This window comes from Lathamus discolor, chromosome 17 (assembly GCF_037157495.1).
Source record: "Lathamus discolor isolate bLatDis1 chromosome 17, bLatDis1.hap1, whole genome shotgun sequence".
NCBI classification, from domain to species: Eukaryota; Metazoa; Chordata; class Aves; order Psittaciformes; family Psittacidae; genus Lathamus; species Lathamus discolor.
This window is the reverse complement of record NC_088900.1, coordinates 893,083-918,035: the sequence shown is the minus strand read 5'-3', so window position 1 is coordinate 918,035 and position 24,953 is coordinate 893,083. Positions and strand designations below refer to the sequence as shown.

General features: G+C 46.6%; 1 protein-coding gene across 10 annotated transcripts in view; it reads right to left on the bottom strand.

The window, feature by feature from the left end:
* B3GAT1 (beta-1,3-glucuronyltransferase 1) overlaps positions 1-23,118 on the bottom strand; it is an 81,138-nt gene extending 58,020 nt beyond the window's left edge. For 7 of the 10 annotated variants that reach the window (XM_065697327.1, XM_065697326.1, XM_065697328.1 and 4 more), the window contains exons 1-4: positions 23,036-23,098; positions 21,072-21,425; positions 19,973-20,114; positions 4,392-4,543 (exon numbers count right to left, since the gene is read on the bottom strand). The gene's annotated coding sequence lies outside the window, so the exon portion shown is untranslated. Of the gene's footprint in view, positions 1-4,391; positions 4,544-5,358; positions 5,476-19,972; positions 20,115-21,071; positions 21,426-23,035 lie in introns of those variants that run through there. The other 3 variants (XM_065697323.1, XM_065697322.1, XM_065697325.1) reach the window with 3 other exon arrangements.
* Positions 23,119-24,953: the final 1,835 nt, after the last annotated feature.

Below are 24,953 nucleotides of genomic sequence, written 5' to 3'. Positions count from 1 at the left end.
ATGGGAAAGCCTCAGACATTCAGAGCCCAGGTTCTTTAGACCATACCAGAATCCTACATACTTCCAAGAACACGTAAACTGAGCTAGGATTTATGGGATTTTGACTATTTCTAGATACAGCTCTTGCTGCAGCATCTCAGGCTGCTCACTGGGGTTTGGATTCACACATAGGGCTGGACTGCTTTGAACTTCGAGTGCTCTGATATAGCTCTAAACCTGATGAACTCATCAGATAACCTCAGTCTGTGGATCATGTATAGGAGTGAATAGGCAGAGCTCTCAGGGAAAGCACTCTAAGAGGATAATGGGCTATGCTAAATGGATGAAAAGGCTTGCCTCAACTGGAATTCCTCATTTTCCAAACCATATGACGGGATGGATAGGGCATGGAGAAGAGAAAGGGCTGCAGGGGAGAAGTTAGTTCTGTCTCTCTCAACCGCTGTGAACTGGAGACTGCTCTTTGCTGCAAGCCCTTCTCTGCAGTGCTGTGATGTGCAGCATGCCAAGCTGCACACAGACTGGGAGCAATCAGATGCACAAACTGTGTTTCCTGGGCAGTGGTGCAGAGCTGAGCTCCAGCCTTCCCGCTTCATGAAGTTAGCCCATTAAAGCACCCGTGACACCTCGAGCAGTCCCAAATGAAGTTTCATCTCAGCAGGTAACAAACAAGCTCTTGGTCTCCTGGACTTGAATCTGCGAGTCAATACATCTCCCAGCTGAGACTGTAGACATAATGATTAATTCACTGCTGGCTGCCTAGGTAAATGGATACCCAAATGCAGAAGAACTGCTGCCTGGACAATGAGATGCTGCAATGTGAACAGATGCAGACATGCAGAATCCATGGAGAAGGTGAGACTGATGGGCATAAAACTGTGAGAACTGTTTTGAATGGGTCACAGCAAACATCCTTGCTAGATCACAGCCCTGAGAAAGACCAGCGGGGACTGTAACTTCCTTCAGATTCTGACTGCAGTTAGATCACAGAATCATGGAGTCACAGAGTGGTTTGGGCTGAAGGGACCTTAAAGCTCATCCAGTTCCAACCCCTGCCATGGGCAGGGACCCCTTCCACTGGAGCAGCTTGCTCCAAGCCCCTGTGTCCAACCTGGCCTTGAGCACTGCCAGGGATGGGGCAGCCACAGCTTCTCTGGGCACCCTGTGCCAGCGCCTCAGCACCCTCACAGGGAAGAGCTTCTGCCTTAGATCTACCCTGAACTACCCCTGTTTCAGCTTAAATCATTGTATTTTATTAATAGTGAACTTGTGTTTTGTGAAGCATCTCATGAAGATGAAGAAAAGGACCAGACCAGAGCTTTGGTGACCATTTTTATCACCTCCTCGTGTTGCTTTGTGGAAGCGTCAGCGGGAATGCCATCATCCAGCTGGGGCATTGCAGGGAATGTGGGAGACCTTGGGAACCTCACTTGTGGGATGGTTGCAACAGGCAGTTTGTAGCTGGGAAGCATGGGTTCTACTGGCAGCAGCAGCAAGTTGCTTCCTATCTCTTAGCCTTGATACACCCCTGTAAAATGAGTTTAACCGCCTACCTCATGGAGTAGTCTCAATTAATTAGCATGTGTAAAACTGCTCTGAGGTTCCCAGATGAAAGGCTGGCCTGGAATGGCAAACTGCTAATGATAATTAATAGTTGTTCCCGAATTCCAAATGATTTTCTGAGCAGAAGAAAGTGGGGAGAGAGGCTCCCAAGACAGGACTCACTAACCACCCCCCCCCCCCCAACACCTCTAGCCCCCCACCTGCCCCACCTCCTTCCTCAGCATTAATGGGAAGCACTGACATTCCTTCCAAGCACTGGAAGGTAATAAAGGCCTCAGGTGCTCCTGTATTCTCTCCACGTTCTTCCTCTGGCACGCAGCAAGGCTGGGGAAGGGCAGGAAGGGGGAGTGAGGCAGCAGGAGTGGATGAACAGGGGTGTTACATTCCTGTCTCCAATGGATGCAAAGGCAGCCCTAATTAAACAGATGTTCTTCATAATACTCTGACAACTGTCCCTGCTTTAATTTGCTTCAGAGTAAAGATGAATACAACAGCGCAGCAATCCTTTACAAGGGGAGGAAAGGGAGCTGAGCTAATAAAAGGCAGTAGCTTACATGGTATATTATTGCTTTCCTTTCTGCTTGTCTGGCGAATATTTACCTCCTCTGGGAGCAGTTTTCCTATTGATTTGATCGCTCCTCCAAGCTAACACTGACTTTGTGGTACACTGCAAAAGGATTAATGCCAGGGCCAAGGGGTGTGCTGGGTGCACAGGCACAGCAGGGTCTCCATGGTGGTTCTCCCGCTGGAGCAAAGAGCCCAGTGCCACTCAAGTTAGCAGTGCTATTAACCACACATCATGGGGGCACAGAATGAATTCCAGGTTCCTGGAACAGGAAACTTATGAAGCAGCAGCAGATGAGCCACAGGAGATAGGAGATTGCTTTTGCATTGCTTCTCAGACCAAAGAAGGAGTTTCTTTTGCACAGCCTCAGTGCCATAGGCTGACATGAAAAGAGCAGAAACAGAGAGCCCAGGCAAGCAGGCCACAGAGAAGAGTGTTCCTGAAGCTCTGGGAAGGAGTCAGGGCTCTCATTCCACATCCCTGCTCTGGTTTAGTTTAACATGAGAACAGCCAGCCTGCTGCACCTCGTTTCCTTCATGCAGGAGGCCAATAGCCACGAGGTAACACTGTCATTTGCCCCTTTGATCATCCTGAGTCTGAACTCCTACCCCAGTGCATACGGAGTAACCGAATCTCCAACATCACATCGTAGCCTTAAGACACAGCGTGACACAATCCGGGAGCATGATGTTAAACACAGACTCCCAAGTTGCTCTTCACTTTGATGATAACTCTGGGTAGGCTTGTTAAATAATAAAGCAATCCATGTGCACTTTCACAGTGTGAATTTCACAGACTTGAGCAGCAAGAAAGCCACCAAGATCTCCCAAGTGGGAGACTTGTCTCTAGTAGCCACAGGTAAGTCTGCATCTTTCTTGCTTCAGGCTGTTCAAAAAGGGACCTTTCCACAAACAGGAACAGACTGCAGAGCTTTGCTTTTGAACATAAATTCATACCTGGATATAATGCTTCATATTTAACAATACAGCATCTTCTAGTGTGATGAGTAGCTCTAAGGGAAGAGAGGGAGAGCCATACGGGTGAATTGCCATCCATACCCAGGTGCTCCTCAGCTCCAGGTTATTGTGGGGGAATGTGTTGTCACTCCCCTGTGCCTGAGCTTGCAGAAATGATGTGGCACCTCTGCAACTCATGCCTTGTCACTGCTGTGTGTTCTTCCATGTCAGCTGCTCATATTGCCTGAGAAGCACCCTGCCCGTGGAGCTTCATGCTGGGCATAACTGGGGGTGCAGCTTAGCCTGAGTTTAGCTATGACCCCAGGCTACAGCTCTGCACCTCCCAAATCCTACAGGAGCGAAAGTCTCTCCCTCAGTTTGTGGATGTACAACTGATCTCGTTTCAGCAAGACACAAACACAAATGGGAAACAACTGCCTTATGGATCAGCTCATTAAATTTTCCACCCCAAATCCCTTCCTTCCCAGCAGCTAGGAAAATAACACCAGAGGCATTGGGAACACATGTGCTGTCTGGCACAGTGAGAAGCTGAGAGAAGAGGAGAGATACAGAAAGAGGGGCAGAAGCAGAGATCCAGGATGATACCAAGGGAGCAGAGACGCAAGGTGAAGCGGGAAAAAGAGAAAAGGAGGGATCTGTGGCAGTGGAAAGAAGGAAAGAGGGAAAAGGCTCATTCCATGGGATATGAGTTATCTACTATTCAACTGTTCTTTAAATATTTTAAAGCTCTATTTGTTATGCAATTTGTGAAGCTGTTTGGGATAATGAAGCCCTCAGACACTAAGGAGGAAGCTAAAGCAAAGAGCAGAAGCAGCTTCCATTGCCCTTTGCTGGAATTTCTGAGTCTTGTATACTCTCCGGAATTTTCCAGCTTCCTGAAATGTCAGATGCCACCAGGACTATGTTGGCAAAAGCACATCATCCACCCACCCCCTGTAGCTGGCTGCCTGCATCCCTCTCCTGACTCTTCACTCCAAGCCCCACCTCCACTGGTAGACCTTTGAATGTAGTCCCAATCCATTTTTCACACTGGGGACTGCAGTTCTCATGGATGGACTCACTATTAAGGGTAACACATCATTATAGCTGCAGCATTCCTGGAATTTTGATAGGTAACAGAGTTAGCAGCACAAGGACAATCACCATAGAGTGACTGCACAGGCCAAAGCTCTTCAGACCTTTGCAGCCAAGAGGTTCCCTTGGTCTCCGATCTCAAACAGGGACAAAGTTGTGCATGTCTGCTGGAATTACCACGGCTGAACTGATGGATGCTCCAGGCTTGGACTGACCTGCTCTTGTTCTTGGTAATTATCTTGCATTGCTCTGGGCTCCTCTTCACCCAAGAACTATTCCCAGCACTCCTCACCAGCCTCCTCTTTCTGCTGCTGCTCCAGTTGCTCCTTTCTTTTGCACCCTTCTGTCTCAGCTCAGCTCTGGTGTCCTGGGTATGGTGAGGAAGAGGAGCTTGTCAAGCAATCACCCTAAGCCCATATGCCCCAGGCCCTGGTGACAGAACAAGAACTAATACAGCATTGCAGGAGTGGGATGAATGATTTCATTGCCCTATAAATCAGTTGGCTGGAGTGGTCTCTGCACAGCAACAACGCTGGCCATTGCTCATTATTCTTCTCCTTGCCAGGGCTGCCAAAGAGAGTCTCAAAGTTTAATGACAGAAAGTCAGTGCCCTTTCCCGTTCACAGCTGTTTTGGTTTGTGCTTCCAAACACCCTTCTCTGTTGCTGCAGTCAGGCTGATTCAGAGCTTGCAGAAACACAGGCCCTGGCGGGGCTGAATCACAGCTTCCCACACTCACCACTGTAAGCCCAGGCTTCCCAGCCAGCACTCTCTGCTCCTCAGGCTGGGCCCAGCCTCCCAGTCCTGGGTGCTCACCATCCCCTCAGCGGTGGGAAGGACTGAACTAACTCCTCATCCCTGTTTTTAGCAACTCTTATTTCCCTCCAGATATCTGTCATATTTCTCATTTAATACATCTTCTCTTGCTTGCGTCCTACCAAAGGCATGGTAGTACAAATACAACACAAATGCGCTCAGCTCTGCAGGAACCCCACCATGGTATTCCAACTCTACTAAGCGATACAGTAGATTTGTCCATGACTGTGCTGACTGGTAATGAATAGTTGTGTCTCAAGGTTATTCAAGGGCCTCAAAGAGTTCTATGTGGATAAATAAATCCAGTTCTTTGAATTCCAGAAAGTCCTCCCCACATGCACACTGATGCACTGGCTGTTTCCCTTACCCTGTCTGTGCTGTCCATACACAAGTCCCTTCCAGCATCTCCAGGTGTGGAAAACAATGGAGAAGGTGAAATTCATTCCACATCTTCAAATGATACTGAGTTACTGCAGGGTCTAAGGGTTCTGCAAGCACTGGTTCTACATCAACATCATTCAAATAGTCCATTGTGCTGATTGCCATCTGGGTCACTGTTGTCAGGGTTACAGCTGGCTCAGTACCCACCCATAGATCATATCTGGAAACACACCTGGTGATCTGGGGATATTAAACAGTAACAACCCTTCAGTAGAGCAGGATTCCAGCACATTCCCACAGCTGCTTCCCTGAGCCTGGAGTGAACTTCATTAATATTGTCCATCCTAAGTGAAGTAAAAGTAAACCCCACATGATCTCTGCACTGACAGGGGATGTGTGATGCAGAGCATGGCCTGGATAACTACCTGCTACACAGTGTGCGTATTATGCACTGGTGTTCACACATACCTACTGATTGCCTGCAAGGCTGACAATGCCTGAGGGCTTGTGAGACTGGTAGTGGGAAGCTGAGACCCAGAGTGCAATGAAAAGGGACAAGTTGGCTCATATGGATTTGGGATTGTGTGGTTGTACTCAGTGTGTGACTACATTTGCTGAGCAGCAGCTACAGGAGGTCACTCTGGGACAAGTCAGTTGCAAGAACAGGACCATCAGAAGGTCAGAGCATTGACATCACTTGCAGTTGAAGCTCAAATAAGCCCATGTCACAGAATCAGAGAGTTTGCAGCTGAGCCCTGGCTTGCATTACTCCCTGCCTGTGGTCCCAGGGAGTGTGTGCAGCAGGCATGTGAGCACTGATTGTGTTGTACTCCAGAGACACAGTGAACTTCCAGACAAGCCGTTTGTTTTCTAAAAAGGCTAAATCCTTATTTCCACTGAGCTGTGCCGATGGCCTCAAGTTCCCAAGGTCAAAGCAAAGCCATCAGTCACAGTCAACTGGGCCCGGGCTGCAGGAAAGAGACAGTTCCAGGCTCTCAGTGCCAGCAGGTATATAGGGATGAACTGCTGACCTGGCAGAAAGGCAGTTCTCTAAACAAATGCATAATGGGAAGATGAAAACTGGCTCCTGATTCACTTGCAAGAAGAGGACAAGCCAGCTATTTTCTGTCCTAAGATAGACCCTCCTTCTTCACTGTCTGCAAGTGCATGAGCCAAAACCCACAACTGGAGACAGAGCAAGAATAACATATGCAAATGAGGTGGCATTTCCTCAAGCATTCAGTGCTGCCTGGCTGTCCTTTACCATACAGCAGAACTGGAGCATGCGTGAACCTATCCCATCAGTTCATTGCTCTTGTATTCTTCTTTCCTGGCTGTTCAGGGAAGCTTACACCCCAGTGCTGCGCAGTTAATACACAGGATCAGGATAAAACTCTAACTGAAGGTCCAGCCTTTGCTTTCTGCCTGGTGCCACTCGTTTGCAGCCCATGGAACAAATGAGAATGACCCAGAAGCACTCCAGCAGTCAGGAACACTTTGAGAAGGAATGTGAAGGCTGTGAACGTCAAGGGCACCCTGCAGGGCATGGATGGGGTGACGGAGTGAGCTGTGTCAGCTGCATGTGCTTCTGGGAACCTGCCTGCAAATGGATAATTGTATTTCCAACTGCTTTGTGCCTCAGAAGTAGCGTAGATCTGGGCATGGCCCAGAGCTCAGCCCGGTCTCCATGTGATCTCTATCCTACAGGAAAACTGAAATTGCTTTATCTACCACTGAAATAGAGCAAATCCCACCTTGGGTGGAATATGACAGGTGGTTAAGGATGATGCTATACAGCCTGAGATAGGAAGTGAAAGGAACTGTAACTCGTGCACATCTAAGGGGAATACAGATAGGAAGAATATTAGTCTGCAAATGGGAAGGCATCCCAGATCACTGCTGCTCAGACATTCCATTTTATATTCAACTAAGTGGCAGTGACTAATACCACCCTCTGTGACCAGACACCTTTGCCAAGGACCTGATTCAAGTACTTACCACACTGATACTCTTGTTGAACAATACCCTTTCTGCAGCACAGAAGCATTTGCTTGGACAAGTCCCACCCCCGGTACTAATCAAACTCCACCAGCTTGGCTCCATAACAGCAGCTCCATTAAGAATCTGTTTGTCGGCCCCCTCCATGAGCTCACCAGTAAGAAACTTGGTTCAAAGCATGACAAAAGAAGGTGTTCTCCTCTGCAGAGCTGCTTTGAGCTCCTTCCCACAACAGGCTTTCATACTCATTGCCTGCAAGCACTCACACAGAAGGCTGTGTATCGAAAGGCAAGCTGTGCTGCCCAGCCCCATTCCTGTTCTCCCACTAACACATCACAGCACTCCAGCATCCTTTCAATGCTGCAGTAACAGGCAAAGATCTATGCAGAGGTGACTCGTGGTCAAATATCAACAAGCAATTTACAGGCAATGTTTCAAAGAGATTCTTGCAGGAGACCTCTGTTGCTGGCTGAGTGGTTGGTTACCACCCTCTCATCACAGCCCCTTCAAGTCAAAACCCAATCACTAGACATAGAACTGAACGTGGTTTGAGTCAGTAAAAATGCGTACTAATGCAGAGTTAGGGAACTGATCCTTCCCTCTGTGTGCACAAACAGCCTTTGAGGAGGGCACCTGATGCATTTAGTTGGGTTTATTTCACTCCTGCTGCCAAAGCCTCTCCACTCACTCGCTGCTCTGACCATGGATGACTGATGTACAGCACCTTTGGGAATGTTCAGGACTCTCTTTATCAGATCCCTGTACCAAAAACTGTATCTGATCATCAAATCTAATGAAACTTGCTGGAATGAAATGTGTGTGAGACCAGCATTCTGCGGGTTGACACTGTCTTGATAATAATAAAGGAAATCATGTACATATTGAGTTTTCTCTTCTCCTCTGAAACTTAATCCTGGGGCTGTGTGTAAAGCAGTAATTGTATTTGACAAATGAGAAATGGGACCGTGTAAAGTCAAGCTCTGAGAAGCTCTGGGCACGAGCAGAGATCTGAATTGGAGTCTGAGGCAGGCAAGGACTGAGAAAGAGTTGCAGAGATCACTGAAATAACACCGTAGGCAGAGGGATGAAAGGACAGAACGACAGAACAAACATATTAGAGATATATTCATTCATCTGTGTGCACATATTGATACATATACACAGTTCATCTTGGTTTTATATGACCAAACTCCTTCCCTATTCTTTATCCTCTAGCCCCTGATTCTTCCTCTCTACACCTTCCTCTCTTCCTAACCTTGCTCTCTGCATCTCTGCTTCCACTGGAAAGTGTTTTTCCCTCCTCTCATGCATTCAGTCCACCACAAGCCACATTTAGAAGGATCTGGACACAACGAAATTCCGGTTTCCTGGTACATAAAGAATCCCTTTTTTTCATGTAATGTCAGGATTATTCATTTCAGAGAGAGGGAGGTAAGTGTAATGAATTGGTATAAATGCTGATATTTGAAAGATAAATGAATGGGGTGCAACAGGACTTTATTAAATCCAAAGGTCTCGTTCCCCTCAATTACTAACAGTGTCCTCCTTCTCCAGAGAAGTACCCATGAAAATTGAAACCAGTTAATCTGTGAGCAATGTTTTATTCATAGGCATTAAGTGAACACTGAGGTTTGATACACGATGATCCATCATTCATGTGGCACAAACATGGGCATCAATGAAATGTTGTGTCAGAAGAGAGGTGAGCATGACATCTTTGGAGGAGTTCTGCGCTGAAGGCTTGTTTCAATTCCTGAGATGCCCAAAATCAATACAAAGTCATAGATTTTCCAAACTGGATGCCTTTGTGTTTTTTTCCTTCCTAACCCTCCTCACATTCAGAGGCTGAAATGGCAGGAACTGCATGGAGAAACTGTGTCTCAAAAGCTTTGGTATAAGGATTCACCAAAGACAAGAAGATGGCTCTTGACATTGGGTTTGGGAATAGCCACATCACTGGCATTTTAGGATATTTGGATGTGGATTAGAAGTCATACTGGATTTATCTCCAAACCCAAGCACAAAGTAAGATTAAAAGCCCTGGCTTGGGCCGCTGGAAGAATGGAAACCTATCTAGGAAACGTGCCTGCTGTAGCTGAACCAGACCTTTGGGGCAGACAAACTACAAGTATTGAGCATTAGTATTACAAGCTCCAAGTAGCATTAGCAGGACTGTGCCCCTGCTTGAGCCTTGTTGGTGTGGAGCTTGAACTCCAACTTGAACTACCTTGTTTTTATTGCTTCCATTGTTCATATTACAGCAGGGTCAAAAGAAGCCTTCTGACACTGGGGCCATTGGAGCATATTGATGGTGCTTTTGTTCAGTGAGAAAAACAAAAGCAAGCCTAAACGAGGATAAGAGAGGAAATGTAGTATAAAAGGAAAGTGTGTTGCACATTGTGTCCATTGTACCAGTTCAGCTTTGAGTACAAGGCGTTCTTTTGCCCAGCATGATTATTCTTGAGGCTGTGCACAAGGTTTAGTTCTGTTCTCATTTGCACAAAAGAGTTCTTGTAACAGACTGTTTCCTTATGATGCATGGTGTAATTGCTCAATACTCAGGAAAGATGTGGCTGGGAACCAGGGCAAGCCCACAGGCTCAGAGAGTAGTCAAAGGGATGCATTCACTGGGTTTCTCACCCCCTTACTCTACTTCTTTTCTATGTTTCTGCAATTACTGTGCTTTCCAAGGTGAGATTAAGCAAGAACAAGGCTGCTGATCTAAGCACCCAGATTAGTTTTATCTCTTAAGGATAAGGCTACTCAGCTCATGATAGTCTGTTATCTGTATTCATAATGAGAGATGTAATGGAGAAGCACCAGACTGCAGTGAGCAGCCAGAGTGAATTGTAAACAGTGTCTGTGTCTGTTTAGCTTGTCTGGGGTCTGCTAATACCGGATGGACAAGAGGCCCCAAGTGACTCCAAGGCAAGGACACAAAGTCACTGCAGCCAGGGCAAAGTCGGCCTCAGCTAGTCTAAGCCTAGGAAAGGAAGAATGAAAGGGTGAGGAAATAGCCATTCCTTATTTAAATAACCAGCCTGGTCACAAAGAGAACTGAAATACAGACAAGCTGACACAGGGTGAGGGGCAAGGGAGGACCGTGTCTGTCCATGTTCTTTACACACATGGTTTAAGTGCAAAACCTGGGGAATTACTTGCAGGGGAGTCTTTTGCACTTGATCCAGTATTGAAACAGTTACCATGGCTCGAAATTGCCCTATGCTGGCGTGTAGAGACTGTGAACTGCTCTCCTACCAACCTGGGCAGAGCAGCAACATGGAGACAAGAACAGCTACAAGTGCACAGAGCTTTTAAGTGTCTGTAACAGCATCTTTGGCTGATTAAAGAAGTGTTCATGTTAATCATATCTTGTGCTTAATGAACCATCACAAATTGCATCAAGCAGTGACTCTTTTATGTAATATGCTTAACCAGGATACAACCTGCTGCAAAGAAAATAAAGTGAAAGGACCATCTGAGGCATCCCATTTCTTCACTTTAATGACAGGTCTTGGAAGGTTAAAATCAACACTGTTCCAAAGCTGTACTTACTACAGAGTGCTACACACCTTCTTCTGGTGAGGGGCAAGACACAAACTCATGGTCTAGGAAATCAGAGAAAAGGGTAGGCAAGAACAGTGTAAGAACACACATATTATCAGCTTTTCCTCATGCACACAGTGCATCTTAGCTCTAGTGAGTGTCTCACCTTGTAAAGAGGCAGCCTCATCTAACTAGTAAGACTGGGTTTTGTCCTGACCTTTCATCATTTCTCATCTGCTCATAGCCAGCCTGTTCCTGGCTGTTTCGAACTCACAGCATGAGTTTGGATTCATTTATTCCATTTTCTCCATGCCTCAGCTCCCGCTTCGGTACTGTTTAACAAGCTGAAATCACTGCTACGTGTAGAGCACTTTGAAACTCCTGGATAAAAGGAAGAGCCCAGCTTCTGCTATAAGAGATGACCAAATTTGTGAATGAATAAACCTTGGGTCAGGTAACATATTGGAAAGATAGTTGTAAGAGATAATGGAACATTTATTCAGACTGCTATCAGAAGGCCAGACCTGGTCTTCTTGTAAGTGGAAGCAACACTCCGCTTCTTTGGGTGCTGGGCCAGCCCATGCAAAGGCTGACACATTATTAAAACCAAAACAGGTCTATTTCCCATTTCTGCAGGCAGATTTTTCCATTGCCATATGTTGCTGCTTCTCTATCGAGCTTTTATCCTAGTGATCTGATACTGCTCTACAATCCATTACTGTGCTCTTCTGCTGAAGAATCTGATCCTAAAAGGCTCAGGGAGAATTTCTCATGCTTCTTGGTACCTTCAGACAGGCTTTTCTTGTCAAGTTTCACCTTGGGCACTAGTGGCACACGAGGTTCTTTGCTTGTTCATGTTTCCTATGTCAAGGAACCATCCAACTTCCTGAGACTTGAACAACTGCTCCCATTTTAAACCCAGTATAGTGAAATCTAAGGACCTGTGACCTGCAGGGCCTGCCCAGTTGCTCTTATTATCTCGAATGCTCAGTGTTTAGAGTAGCTATAATTCCATATTTCCCAGTATGCTGCTGTGGATCTGCTCAAAGCAATTGCCTAAGGACATTCTGGCACTCATGTTTGCCTCAGGATCAGAAGTATCTAGTGGGCAAGCACTAAGCAGCTCTGTTCACTGTCTCTTTATCAACTTGTGCCTGCTTTTGCTGATGAAACTGCATGGGTAAGTAGCAGTAAGAACATTAGACAAACATGACACACCATTATCCCCATACCTTCTGTGCCTGGGGATCGGAGAAGTGGCAGGATGTTATGAGAAGAAACTGGGTGGCTTGGAGGGAAAATGGGGAGTGGGCTGCCTTGTGGAGCACTTCCCTTGGTTGTGCTTGCTTAATGATGGGGTGACATCCCTAAGTCATGGCTGTACCACAGCCACACTGCATCAGTTTGGTGACACCAGTGGTGTGAAAATGCCTAGAGCTCTGAATTCTATCTAGGGTCCTAAAGGACCTTTCCTGGATGAGAACCTCAATAAAAAGCTTCAACTGCTCAGTAAAAGTGGAGAAGGGGAAGAGGATTGTTTCCACACTGCGCAGCTGCATCGCGGAGCCAAAAGCATGTTCAGGGGTAAGCTACAAAGGAAGGTGCCTGAATCCTTTGGGAACGTAGAGGCTCTCATAGGCAACTTGCTCCTCCAGCTTCTGAAGTCCTCATCATTTTTCCAGGCACTTTTGCTGCAGTGCAGCTATTTCAGCCTGGTCAGTGGCTACAAACAAGCCCGATGGCAACATATTGTGGTCCCTTTGTTTGTTTCAGGAGGCTTTTTTCCTCATTATTGGAAAAGAATGATAGTGCACAATATTCCCAGATTTAGAGAATCTGGCTGCCAATTCATTCAGCCTAAGCCTATGCAATCTAACTATCCATATGCAGAGATATTCAGGAACACACTTGAGAGATGGAACGTGGGAAAGGACTCATTTTCTGACCTGCAGAGATGCTGCTGTGAACAAGGTTAACTGAAACAATCCATCTTCACTGAGCAGTGTTTTACTGGTGGGGGTTTCAAGGCTGGGGACTGCCTGGGCACTGTATCATCTTTATCATGGCACTTCTTCATCTTTCCTTTTACTGTCAGTACTTGCCTCTTCCCCCTCCTTCTCTTTTAATTTTCCACCCTTTTGTAAACGGTGTTGATTTATCTGGTCTCTACAGACCTTGCTCCCTCCCCTCCTCTCCATTTAACTCTCCATAGGAAGGATGAATTTAAGGTAGTGGAACTGCTCCTGGACAGGAGGGTGTGCAGGCAGAATTGGTTGGTGATTCAGAACAGCTCAGATGCTATGGTAACAGAGGCCACAGAGGTATTCCCACAGATATGATAGCTGTCGTTCTTTATTCACTCCCCATTCCATACACCTCATTCAGCCTTTGAATTTGGATGCCAGGAAACCCCAATTTTAAGTCCACATGTTTTTACGTTACAGGGGGATGTGTGTTACTATAAGATTGCACATTCAAATCACAAACATCCTAAGGGTTCATTTTCTCCTAAACAAGCAAACTGACAAGCTGAAAAATTCAGTGATTTCCATGTGAACAGATGTTCTTCAGAATGCAACCTAATAGGTAAATTCCATGTAGCCTGGGATTCCCCTGGGAGCTCACTGCACTGCTCCTGTATGCATGAACACCTCTCATCCCATATAAAACACAAGCACAGACCTTAAATGCTTTCATTGCTTTTATGTACACAGAGGATTGGAAGAATGCCTGCAAAGAAAGCAGAACTTGACTACAAAAGGAGAGCAGAGCACACATCAAACTCTTTGTTCTCAACCCCTGGCTGGTTAGAAACCATGAACATTTAACCCCTTCCAGTTGCAATACTTCCTGAACCAAAAGAGATGCGTTGCTGGAGGGTGTAATGACTTATGGTACTGCCAACACTTTTCTCTCACTAGGCCTCATGCCTCATAGAGTTGTTGGCTGGCTGACTGCTCCAAATGCTCACAGAGCTTTTTGTTGAGCCACCTAATAACAAATTGACTTTCTCAAGTTCAATTTCATTTGGAGAGGTTTGCATATAGAACTGGGACTTCTTTTGAAGCAATGTACCTTGAATCTCTCAACAAAGAAATCAATCTTCCCACTCACCAAATGCTGCTGATGACTTTCCCTCAGCCTTTACCTTTGGCAATGCTCTTATCCTAGCAGTTCCCTGGATCCTTCTGGAAGTTGGCTAGCTTTAGAAGCTCAGCTTAAGTTAAATCCCAGCCTTAGAGTTCTCCCCAGCCTTTGCAATGGAGTAAGCAAGCTCAGTGTTAATCCCAGAGCCTGTGCTAAGCCTTCTGTGAGGTGTTTTGGACAAGAGTGAGTTAAAACAACAGAGCTGAAATCCCGGTCTTGTATGTCTGCCACTGGAGAAGATTCACTGTTTGGGATAATTCCCCTGAATTGAGCAGCTCTAACCCAGGGATGAACCCAGCCTACAAGCCATATGATGCTTATGCACTGTAAATCCCCCCTCTCACTTCTTGCTCTGGCTCCACAATATTTATTGTCTGGGCTAGTGAAGCAAGGAGCAGTGTCACATGCTCATGACACATATATGCTGTTAGGAAGCCTGATGGCCTGGCTGACTAGAAGAGGGACTCACATATTAGCAGCTTTTATCTAGAAGGAGAGGGAAAGCTCCATTTCCAGGACAGAAGGCATAATATTGAAATGATCCATCACAGCTGATGTACCCAGATGGCTTTATGAATGAGAAAGACAGGGAATGGATTGCCCAGTTCGCCACATTTAAAGCTGCAAAGCTGAGAAGTAAATCCTCGTGCTACATGAGGTGAATCTAGCCAGCTGAGGAAATGCTTTGAGATCCCTCCGGATGAATGCTATGGAACCTTGTCAGTATTGTCATCACTGCCTTGTCACACTTTATGTGCTGGAAATGTAATATTGTGGTTTTAAACAAAACCATACCAAGCCCCATCGCAAGATCACTCTTTACATCTCATTCTTCCCATTAAACTTCCTCATCTGCCATGTCTGTTGGTTGGTTTGTCTGTTTAATTACTCACAATGCCTGTAGGAGCTGGGATGCTGTTGTCTGTCAGCATGACAAATTAGCATATCCAGAATGCGAATGACAACCTCTCATCTTTCAGGACACCCATCACATGTAAACGTTAAGTGACAGACCCCAAAGTTCCATGCCAGTTGCTGTCTCCCTACTCTTGTGCCTGGCTTGAAGCATGTCAATGACATGTCTACAGACTGATCTCAGGTTTAAACCTGCTCTGTCTGATGGAACTACAGAATATTGTCAGCTGCCTGTCAGACCTCACTGGAGCTCAGACCATCACGGGTCACAACCAGGTGATTCTGGACTAACTGGAACATGCCTAACTAGCACAAATCTCCTTATTGGCAACAGCCAGGATTCAGAGCAAATACAAGAGAAAAAGAAAAGGAAATTACTGACTAATCAGCCCATCGGATAAGCATCTTCCTCAGCACTGCCATTGGGATGCTGGCTGATAACCTGAGCTGCAGCACTGATACGGTGACAATAAGCTCTCAAAGAAGCCCTGTTGTCTCCACAGGGAGCAGTGAGCCCTGTGCCAGGGCTCCGGTGTGATGCAGCTCAACTGCAGGTTCTGTTGATAGCATCTGAACGTAGCTATTGGCTACCTCTCAGGAAGAGATGCTCTCTGGTGGAACTGGAGGTTGTTCAGCCTGGTATTACTGTCATCGTTTATCTAGCAAAGGAAAAGAACTGCTGTGTATGAGGGAGGCTTACCACAGTGTTCCCTTCTGGTTGGAAATCACACACATGGAATAGTTATGCCTCCTTTGGGTTTGGCACCTCATGGTTTGGGCTTCAGACGCTGAGTTGGGAAATGTTAGATATATAAAAGGAAACGTGCATAGCTCTGTGTAACAATGAGGGCAGCACTTGTCTTGGTCACAGGAGGATGCTCTACTTAACTAAGTAATTAGGCCTAGGTCTTTCCCTCTTACATCACAGAGTTACACTGACAGGTAGGTTCCAGGTCTTCATTTTCATCACTTGAGATCATAAGCACTTGGTGACAAAACCTCTTGTACTAATTGCAGGAAGGTCAGCAGAGTCACCATGCTGAGGGCCTGGCCCTCTGTTCAGCTCCGATGCTGAGCAGTCCCAGGTTCTCTACATGTACTGCCTATAAACCACTCTGCTCCTGATGTGGTGAGGTCCTGTAGAAAGCATTTGGTCCCCCTGCATTTGCCTCCAGTGCCCCACTATTCCTGCTCACTGACACAGCCTCCCACCTGGCTGCTCCCTGAGCCTTTTCTACTTTACCACAGAGCAAGCACTAAAGGAAAGAAAGAGCTATTTGCAACTCCTTGCCTGAACTCCTCTAGCACTAAGGTGGATGTGTGCAGATGCCTGTGTTTCCCCAGCGTTCCCCTCTGTGACCACGCTCAGTGCTTCCCTAGCATAGAGCCAAGGATTATCCTAGTGGAATTACAAGAGACAAGGCAGCTCTGTCTCTGCAGAGAAAACAATTTCACAGAAGACTACACTAGGCTAGGATGGGAAGCAGGGGCACAAAGGCAGTGAAGAAGGAGCTGATCCCTCTCTGGCTTGAGCCAGCCAGGGTAACCAGCATCTAGAGTAGTTTTTAAGGACAGAAAGGCATGGAAGCATGAGGTGTTTTGATTCCATACAACTTTCTTTGCCAGCTTCATAACCATTGTATTTCCATCTATCCATCCCTTGCCTGGATACTTGATGTTGCTTTTCACTGGTCCCACAGAAAGCTTATTCTGCTTAGATGCTGAAGGAAGGGGATGCAATTCAGAAAGCATTGCACTCAGGTACCTGGGAGAAGCAGGAACTGGGAGGTCTGTGCAGCTTGGCTACTCATTCCACAGCTATCTTGGACAAAACACGCATTCTTTGTACTTAAGAAGCCTAATGAGAGAAGTGATGGGGTTTACTGTGGTTCTACATAGCTGAGATCAGCAGCAAACCAGACTAACACAGATGAGAGACAAACAGTTGGATAAGAAGTATCAAATATTTGACCAATGCAAAAAAAAAAAGCCTTATGAAATATCTTGCCTTTATATTGCACATGGGAATGCTCAAAGCACAAGTGTGGACAAGACTGATAAATCCTTTTCTGATGGATCTCCAGCTCAAGACGTGTGATACATGTAACTTTTAAACACAGAGGTACTCATACAAGCTGTTTCTTTTGAGCTAATGTAGTATCTGTAATTCAGAAGGACAAAGGCAGAAGCCTGTAGCTCTAAATCATCATTCAAAGCCTGTACTCCTGCTCCGAGCTGTCTATCATTTCTGCTTTGGAAATCCAGGCAGCTGCACTCATTTTCCAGAAAGATCCTGAAGCACAACTCAGATCCTAGTGCAACATCCAGTATAGCTCCATGCAATCAGGTCGTATCAGCCACAGACCACAGCCTGGTGATGCTGTGAATGTGTGCTCCACTATGCTCAGCCTCCTTAAAGCTGACAAGGAGCCACATTCCAGGTGGCTGTGGATACCAGCCTTAGCCTGAGTTCTTGGAGTAGTAAATGCAGACAACTAGGAGCACTCAGAGATTAAATTCTCAGCAGAATCAGAATCAGCAGTGTTACAGGGCATAAGAAACACCCTGTTCTCTGTCATTGCAGGCATGATTTGCAGCCATAGAGTTCCGCACCTCTGCCTTGTGCAAGCGAAACCTTCCTCAGTTTCTTCATTTAGAAAAAGAAGATGATGCCCTTGACCTTTATAAAGGTGTTTGCAGTACGCGGAGAGAAGCTGCAAGCTAAAAGCTTGGTAGTACCACTATAATACAAATAATGGTAGCAGCAAGAATACATTTTGTGTTCCTCCTTTCCTGACCTTCCTCCCTCACACCATTCATGCCACATTCTCTCTATGCTCTCAGCTCCTGCAGCTGATCACTTGCCAGCTAGAGACACTGACAACAAAAAGCAAACAGTTTAAGACACAGGATCTCTCTCTTCTCTCCTCCCAACATCCTTTCCTTGCAGAAGACGATGACGGATATTTGCAATGTGCATCTCCCTCTCTGCCTCCAAGCTGCTGTGCTTGTGAGCAGAGGGAAGGTTGTGATGAGGCTCTAGTGCCATGGCTCACACATGTGATTGATGATGACTGTGCTGGAGCCTGGGACAAGATTGGTTTCTGGATAAAGTCTATCATGCAGCATGAAACAGATGGGGCGGAAAAGATTGGGCCATCTGATTCTTTCTAGCAGTGACTATTTAGTGGGAAAAGCTTACTGAGGGGGCTTCCTGATTTATCTGTAATTATAGCAGCTTGGGTCTTAGCCCTGTTAAGTGAAGATTGTCTGACCAGGTACGTCTATGGGATATCACAGGAAGCCACAAACGTTCCCTTCTGCTGGAGTGCTGACCTGGACTGTTCAGTCTTGCTTAGCAAAGGAAAGACCCAAAGAACCCATTTAAGGAGTTCACTTTCCCTGGCAGCACAACCCCACGAATTAACGATCGGATGGGAGACAGATAATGCTGGGCTTGAGGTTTTAGTGTGTTTTCATGTATATTTCATAGACCTGTTTTCTTTTTGATGTTTAAAGCTCTTTGATCATTCTTTTTAATCCTTTTATCTCGATTTTCCTAAGTGCCAGTTGCAGCCCCCATTTCAACTTGCAGGTGAGCTGCTCCTTCACAGCTAACACAGACCCATTCTGCAGGAGACAAGAGATGATCTTCAGACATTAAGCTTGGGACAGTAGCACATGAGGTTCTTTGGTCTGATGCTTGGAGTCACGTGGACAGCTGGAAGGGACTATAGCTCTCAAAACACTTTCAAATGTTACTTTCAAATCCAAGCTATCACAAAGGAAATCTGCAATTGCTTTACTCATACCCACTTTGCAGGAGCTGCTTTTACCACTTGGCAATTACAAATGGAAACAAAATACCCATTTTGTCCCTGGATAGGGGGAAACTTGGAGCACAGCTCAGTAGTGGCGCTGCATTCAGTCTCAGAAATGCAAAAGCAGGAGGAATTACCAAAATCAACAAGAAACTAATCTCTTTAATCCTGGAAACTTTTTAAACAGGTTTAAATAATTGATACACTGTCAGAAGCAGCCTGAATCCATGGAGGGGAGATTAATATTGAATGAGGATGCTTCTCCCTCTCTGTATGGGAAAGGATGGCAAAGTCATAGAACAAGTCCTTTGCACACCGCAGTTGGCATAAGGTAGAGGTAAAATGCTGGTGAAATTGCTCCTTAGCTCGAGATTTCAGACACAACCAGACCAGTGGTGTGGGGAGGAGAGAAGAGGTTTCCCAGCTCTCCCAACTTGGTTTTTGTAGGAGATAGGAACCAGGAAATATTGGAAACTAGAAGGAAGAGGAAAGAAGAAATCTGAGAAATCTATATTAGTAGTCTTCCTCTGTGACCCTGAGTTTTATGGGTATTAAGCCATGACAGCATCCTACGTGCCCTCTGTCCTGTACTGCCCCATGTCCACCTGGCAAGTTTGGCTTCCCTTTCTCTCTTCAGCCATTTGCCATGTGCTCGGCAGTGTCTCAGACACCCAGCACACTGGGATCACCATGCTGCAGAGCTGTTGATTGTGGCATTTGGCCAACCACTGAGAATCAATCACAGCCACTGGCTCCAGCTTGCCTTGTGTTAGCTCCCCAGTGCTGATCCTTCCACCAGCAATGGTGTGGCTCTCCCAAAGCCAGACACATCGCAGGGAACACAACTCATTAACCTTGCCTGGGGCAAGGCTGGCAACATGTGCAGCCCATAATACAAAATGGCAGTTACAGTGGAGAGGGGAGACAGAACCGCAGACAGAGCATATTCCACTTGCTAACACTTTGCTTTTCCAGTCATGTTAATTCAGATTAAATAAGGCATTTATGTCCATATCTAGAAAAGTATTTAGATGCTCAAACGCTGCTGGATTCAGCATCACTTTGTCACCTTTGGGAGTCTGGGGTCTTATGCCTTATTCCTGCAATATATTGCAATATGCTTAATGCTGAGAAGGTCACTGTCCATAGCTGCTACATTGCTCACTTTCTTACCAGTCATGACACTGCTCTGTCTTCATCTATGGTCCTCATTCCAGATGTATCTGAAGCTTTTCAGGTGAGTTAAAGCCAGCAGCTCTGTCTTTGTCTCCCTCTTATCTCCCATTCAGAAGGAGGATCATTATCTTCAATATACCTATAAAAATAAACCCTGTGAGATTACTCATGGAAAAGCAGCCTCTCCCTATGACAGGCAGCAATGACAGGTCAGACGAGCAGTTACAAAATGCAGCAGCGGAACACGCAAGGAAACATAGATTACTGCACAATGTCATCCTGACACTGGGAAACGTGCTGGAACAGTGCCTTGGAGCCTTGTGCCAAACGGATGGACTGTGCTGGGGCAGTGAGCAGGATTGGACTAAAGTTAATGCTTCCCTTAGAATTCAATGTTAATAGAGCTTTATTAACCTGCCCCCTGAGGTACCTCGTAAGGATCATGTCAGAGAAGAGAAGCAATAAGGAAATGAATAACAATTCACTGTACTACAGATGCATGATGATAATCAATACTACTTCACACCAAAATCGCAGTTGGCATCCAAAACTCTCTCAAAACCAAAACACAGTAAGAATTCATTCAGCAATGACCCAGTCTTCAGAGGCACTGCAGTGTTATTACATGCTTTGTTCAGCTGGGCCACAGGGAGAAGACAAGACTTGCCCAAAGACACATAGCTCACAGTTGACAGGGCTGCAAAAAATTGCCCAAGGTCTTGTGTTCAAAGTCGTCCAGCTATTAATGCGCAGTGGAGGCCATTATGTTCATACCACTTAACAAAGGCCATCAGCTCTAAGCCTGCAGTGGCCAGATCGAGCCCAGTAATTGTGCTTTCCTTAGTGCCAGTCTCCAGAAGAGCTAAAGATGAATTAGGTGGCAGAACAAGCCATGTGTTAGGTCTAATGGTTGTGACCAATCACTCTGAATAGCATCCCTCAAAACAGGATTTCTCTTGGGTTGAGAGGCAGTATCATACATTGCCTTTAAACCCACAAAAGGCACACAGCATGGACAATGTAATGACAGCAGTGTGGAGCAAGGCTGCTAGAGAGTGATCTGGCAAACTGTAATTGATACCCAGTGGCAACTCACAAGCATAGGCAGCCACTCTGGTAGATTTGATTTAACAGAGCACTGATGCTGCTGCCTGCTGATTGACAGCCTCCTCCATCATGCATGGCAACTGCTGCGAGACTCTGCAGCCACGTGGTTCTTGCTGCTTGCCATCAGTCTCTACCACAGGGTGCTCACAGCACATGCAGAAGATCCTTGCGCTGATGGAGAGCTCTGCGCCCAGGTCAGACAGAAGCCTGCTGCAGGTAACCGAGACTGATGTCACTGGGAAAGTCACCAAACTAGCGCTGAAACATGGGAAAGAGCCTTCAATTCTCCAGCAGCAGATGAGCAACTGTGCCTTGGGTGGAGCTCTGTGCCTCCCAGGGGTTCCTGAGGGACATTCATACAACAGGCTGTTATTACAGATGGCAGGAGACGGAGGATACTTGGCTGTGGGTTGAGAACATGATTATTTCCTGATCATTAACACATTGAGTGGCTTCTCACAAGCTGAAATATTGCAGGAAAAAGTGAAACGCAGAAAGAACAAGGCACAGGTTCACTGTAAATATATTTGTCACCCAAGGACTGATCCCAGGCCAAGTGGTTTATGGGATGCTTTTAAAGATACAACAGCCTCTTCTGTAGACACGTGTTATCTGCCCAAGTCTCTCTCCTCTGCACTGACACCAGTGCACACTTAGACACAAACTCCAGAGATTTAAACCTCTGCAGGTAAAAACCGAAGGTAAATGAAGGGAAATGCAGAAGCCCTGAGTGCTTCTTCATCTTCCCTTGTTAATGTTCAGGATTAGTGGGATCAGATAAAAAGCCTGACTCATGCTTTTGCAACACCTGAGGTTAGCAAAGGTCCTTCTCACATAGACTGGCACATGCCTTGAGAGCATCCATCAATTGCAGTTCATGGGTGAAGCGCAGGGACAGACGGGCTTTGAAGCAATCATGGCTCTTACCCTTTTCTTCTCCTGACTGTCCTGAAGTCACACACACTGATCCTGCAACTCTGATAGGAGAGAAATTGCCTGTTCTCTCAGCACTAATATATTTCTGGTTTCTGGTTGGCTGCATTTGCATCTGTTTTTGCAGACTGCCTGCCCCTGGAGCATCTTTATCGGATTTGCTTGGTCTCATGACTTACTGCATGTTTAGAACTAAGTTCTCTAGAACTAAAATAAGCCTCAGGATGGCTCAGGTTGTTGGAGCAAATCCAGGAGTGTGGGATAGATCCAGCAGCCCTGGTGGGACATGAAAGATCTAGAATACTCTCCAGGCTGGAAGATTTGTCACCGAAAGCGCCAGAGCTGCTCCTCCCTTCCTGCAGACCAGCAACAGAGCCTTGAGCACAACCAAAGCCCACGGCACAAACACTATAAATAACGTTAATGGGGCCACTGCTGGTGACATCAGAGCAGGGATTTGTGAGACTGGCAACTGCAAACAGCAGCAAAGTGGAACAGTTTCACCCCGAGAGCTTTCTGGAGATGGTTTTATCTCAGAGGCTGAGTCAGAGGCAAGTAAAAGGGGCAGAGGACTCACCCCACTCACCCTGCTATTGTGGGACAGGAGGAATTTCTGGGTCTCCCCAACTCAGACTGCAGCAGTTTTCATTGTAGGACAAGGTACATGTTCAGGCAGCACAGGAAAAGTGTTTTTTCTGGGGATTTTTCACTACACCACCGTGGGGTGTGTGGGAAAGATATGGTGCCAGGTCTGTAATACCTGCAGTGTCACACCACTCCCTGCAGTGGCTTCTCCTTAGTGTGATAGGCACTTGTCGTGGTTTAAACCAATCCACACAGGTCGTCCACTCACCCCCCCCCGACCCTCCCCACTCCCGGAGGGATGGGGAGGAAAATCAGGAGAATGTAACTCCCACGGGTTGAGATAAGAACAGCCCAGTAACTAAGGTATAACACAAACCACTGCTGCTACCACAAATGATAATATTGATAAGAGAAAATAACAAGAGAATACGATACCACCGCCGAACGAGTTCGACACCCCCGAAGAGCCAGAGCCTGCCCCTTCCGGGTAACTTCCAGTTCCCCCTCCGGGCATGACGTGCTATGGTATGGAATACCTCTTTGGCTAGTTTGGGTCAGGTGTCCTGTCTCTGCTTCCTCCCGGCCTCCCTCGTGCCCAGCAGAGCATGAGACTCACAGAGTCCTTGGTCAGAATAAACATTACTTAGCAACAATTAAAAACAATCGGTATTATCAGCTCTCTGCCCAGGCTGGAAGTCAAAACACAGAGCTTGCACCAGTTACTAAGAAGGAGCAAAACGGCTCCTGGTAAACCCAGGACAGCACTGGAATGCTGTCACCAGACCCCTGTTCCTCTGTTTCCCACAGCATCACCTGGGAAGGGACTAGCACCATTGTTGCTCTGTGCTGCTCCAGAACTCGGACAATCCGTCCTGCATCTTCCTGTGGAGCCCAAGGAGCCTGTCTGGGACTTCTCGCCTTTTCTCAGCAAACACCTCCAACAATATCTCAGGAGCAAAACTGTTTTACTGGCAAGGTGTCACTCTGCTGGGATTAAAACTCCTTCTAGCCTTTGGATAGGTCCCCCTGAATAGCAAAGCCTGTGTAATAAAAGAGTGCTAATTTTACAGCTAGAATATACACATAAATTTCATAGGAAAGCTCTTGGAAGCCAACCAGGTATCGCTGAAGTGGCCATGAGTCCCTTCAGCACAGCCATGAAATAGCCAGAAAGCAAAGCAAGTGCAAATTGGGCAAAGAATGCCCAATGGAGATAGTGCTTTGGCACTGCCACAAGACAACAGCCACCCAGGCTTGCTTAATCCAGGTAGATTGGAGTGCTCAGGAGCTAAGGACACCACCACTTCAGCTAGCAGCTCATTTTCCAGGGTCTCAGGCAGGCTTGTGCTGACTCTACTGAGGGCTCTGCTGCTGCAGTTCTGATTTGTTGGTGCCCAAGCTCTCCAGCATAAAGATAGCTCGAGTACATCCAGATGTGCCGCATCCACAGACCCCAGCTGCAATATCAGCATGGCTTTTAATAGCCCTCTGTGGAAGAGAGAAGTGCTGACATGGAACTCCCTCAATCATCTGAGTCCTCTGGGTGAAGGTGACCTGCATCTCCAGAGCCTGATACTGGTTCCTGTCTCAGGCTACCTGAAGTGCTGCTCCCACCCATGCCACACGAGATCAGCCATACACCTATGTGCTTCTACACTGGCACAGCAATGGCAGGCACTGAAACTCCTTGCTCCCAGTCATGCACTGGGTGCCCAACACGGACAGAGTGCCTGGCCTGAGGAGATGGCAACCAAGCTCCCAAGATGGTAGAAGCTGCATTCATGCCCTGTGTTCCCCAAGCAAAGTGTCCTGTAACACCTCCAAAAGAAGCAAGAAAAGAAGACGTGGGAATCCTACAGAGTACTGGTTCTAACAACTACACGTATCCCAAGGCACTTTGTGAAGGTAAATGGCAGAGGTAAATCAGTCACCTGGCCATTAGAAAGAGTTTTCATTGTTTTGAGAGACAGCCTCAGCCTTTGGCTGAGTATGGCCACAGTTCCCATCTCCAAATCCTCTTTGCTGGGAAACTGGCAATTTTGGTGCTGCTTGTTGCCAACTCTCCCTCCCCTGGCCCTTCCTGCTGCAGTTCCCTTTGCTTGGCCAAACTTTGGCAGTGCAGGAGAGGAAATATTTATCAGTGCTAGAGGAGGGCTGACTGACCTTTCCTGTCGAGCTGTTTGTTGAAGTCCCTGACAAGCCATCCTGCCCTTTTCTACAGTCTAAGATTGGGTCATCAGGGATGAAGCTCCTGTCTGCGGACTACAGCTCCTAATGCTATGGCCAGAGACAGCATGCAGTGCAACAGAAAGCATCAGCAGAGTCTCATACACCCCCTAGTGAAGGGCTGTAA